General features: G+C 37.8%; 1 long non-coding RNA gene across 1 annotated transcript; it reads left to right on the top strand.

The window, feature by feature from the left end:
* Window positions 1–451: 451 nt before the first annotated feature.
* LOC121109682 lies at window positions 452–1,715 on the top strand. Its single transcript, XR_005857554.2, has 2 exons — window positions 452–1,146; window positions 1,356–1,715. It is a non-coding gene; the product is annotated as an uncharacterized LOC121109682 (long non-coding RNA).
* Window positions 1,716–2,463: the final 748 nt, after the last annotated feature.

The raw sequence follows: 2,463 nt of genomic DNA, 5'->3' as shown, positions 1-2,463 counted from the left end.
TTTGATTAATGGGTGAGTGGTTTTCTCTTGCCAGTGTAAAAGATAGGGTCTAAACTCAATGGACAGATGAAGAGATTACACATCACATTTTATACAGCCTCCTCCATCACATCAGATGAGCCCCTGACCTTTGAGAATCTGCTACAAGCAGAGTGAGTGTAAGCTCTCTCCTTCCATAAGTACAGAGGACCAGAAGTAAATTCCCCATTTAGATATAACCTCAAGAACTGCAAAGTTGTGAATATGGCAGTGAGATGAATAAATTCACTATACCTGGACAGTAGTGTTTCAGGGCCACAGCTGGGAAATAATCAGAAGTTAAGAAGAATATTTGAGGTATTTACGGTAAATATGAGCTAGACTTAAGAATACAAAGTATTACTTGGTATATAGGGCCTCAAAAAAGCATATTTTTGAGCAGGAAGACATATTTTTCTTAAAGTCTCAATTCCAAAATGATTTGCGCTGTTAACTCAAGGCCTCTCAAATATATTTCTTCAGACAACAGATATCACTAAGAAATGTCATGGATTAAAATCTTCATTTGATCAGTGTGGAGACAACACAGGAGAAAAGAATACAGATTGGAAAGTCAAGGAAAAGATCAAATTGGATACACAGTGGTTTCAGAAAACCAACACTCTTCCAAAATGGACACAAATACTTAACTTCCAATTAACACCAACCAAATTATCGTGCAAGATTCACTAGAAGGGGGCATGTCTCCATTGCAGACATCTGCAGTGAAGATAAAGCAAAAAGATACTGGCAGATAAGTGAGGCACAGACATGCAGAAAGAGACATGCCCCAGGGGCAGCAGCAAAAACAAGATTTTGTCTTCTTCAATCCCCAGCTGTCCAGCCTCCGGGCACTCACCTCTCCAACCTTTGGGCACACCAATAAATGGAATATGACAGCTACATGCTTCCTTCTCACTCCCTTCCTTTAGAGTTGTGAGCAGAAGGCAAGAAAGTTGGGCCAGAACACCAGTCACTGGGGCTGAAGCCCGGAATTCCATTGGGCTTTATGATGCCAAGGTTACTATCTCTATGGTTATATGCTTCTCAAGCTTTACCTCTGCTTTCCAGCATGTTAAATTTGCCCACATTCTACAAAGCCTATTACAAATTACATCCACCCATCAGGTAGGATTTTATCCTTTTTTTTTTTTTTTTTTCCCAGTACTACTTAAAGGTGCAGTACAGTACTATCTCTACCCAGCCAACGACTACTATGGTCAAGAGGCTTGGAAAAAAGTCTGCACTGTCAGGTTTCCTAACCACTTCAAGCAATCGCTTATGAGGTCTTTTTGACTAAGCATATCCTTCCTTTCTACTCTTTTTTCACCCTCTAGATTAGAGATCACGGTAATGGAGAGCTATTGGAAAACACATTATGTCTCCAGCAGGCTCCCAGGGAAGTCTGACAGCACTTTGTTCCTGGTTTCCCTACTCATGCTCATGATTTTCATACCAAGTTAAGAAGAACCAATTACAAACTGCAATTTGTCACCACAAACTTCACAAGATCATTTACAAAAAGAAGGTTGTAGGAAGCCTTGAATTTTGAATTTGAAGCCTAGAACCTCTGAAATGTTAGGTTTGGACTTTATAGGGAAGGAAAGAAAACATTTGACAGAAGCTGTAAGACTAGAGGTAGGCAAGTATAAAAGAATCAGAAAAACTACAGAATAATATACATCTAAGAATTTGAATGTGTGTCTTACTTTTAAAGGTGCACAATCACATGTAGGGGGAGGGACTTCTGCAGAATTGTTTTCTCGCATATTTTCGGTTTTCATGATTTGTATTTAAGGTGAACTCAGAAGCAGTTGAAGATGTCCATGCTCAGAGATTTAATCCTGGATACGTAGCTTGTCTGATAATCTTCAACACTGATATTCTCATATCAACTCTCATTTGGCAACTTAAATTTTAAGCAGTCTTGAAACCTCCATAATGACAGATGCAAGACAGAGAACTTTTTTGGAGTCCACAAACAGCATGCTTACACAGCAAAAGTTTTAGAAGATAGAACATTCTATGTTCAAAATATCTTAGAAGATAGAAGATCCTAAGAGAATGAGTACTATTAAACTTCAAGAAGCAGAAAAGCTACACTGAACTAACAAAACATACAAAAAAGATTTAGCATATTACAAGCTAAAGTAAAGGAGTTAAGTTACATAAGATTAATTTTTTGTCTGATTGTAATTACTTTTTCTAATCCTCCAAAGACTTACATTCAGTTTTGATATGTCTGTCTTAAATCTCCGCCTAAATTAATCAAGACACTTTGAACTGGAATACTCCACAACAATTAAGAATCTTGCACTCAAGAGTTGCAGTTCTACTGCTGGTGGCATCTAGCAGAAATGTGTGATGAAACCTAATTCTGTTTCACTTAATGGTGAAATAATGGTCAAAGATGTTATAGCTACGTGTATATTTCCAAAAGTACAG

This window comes from Gallus gallus, chromosome 2, assembly GCF_016699485.2.
Source record: "Gallus gallus isolate bGalGal1 chromosome 2, bGalGal1.mat.broiler.GRCg7b, whole genome shotgun sequence".
NCBI lineage: Eukaryota > Metazoa > Chordata > Aves > Galliformes > Phasianidae > Gallus > Gallus gallus.
The sequence above is the reverse complement of the archived record's forward strand: the minus strand, read 5'-3'. Positions and strand labels throughout refer to the sequence as shown.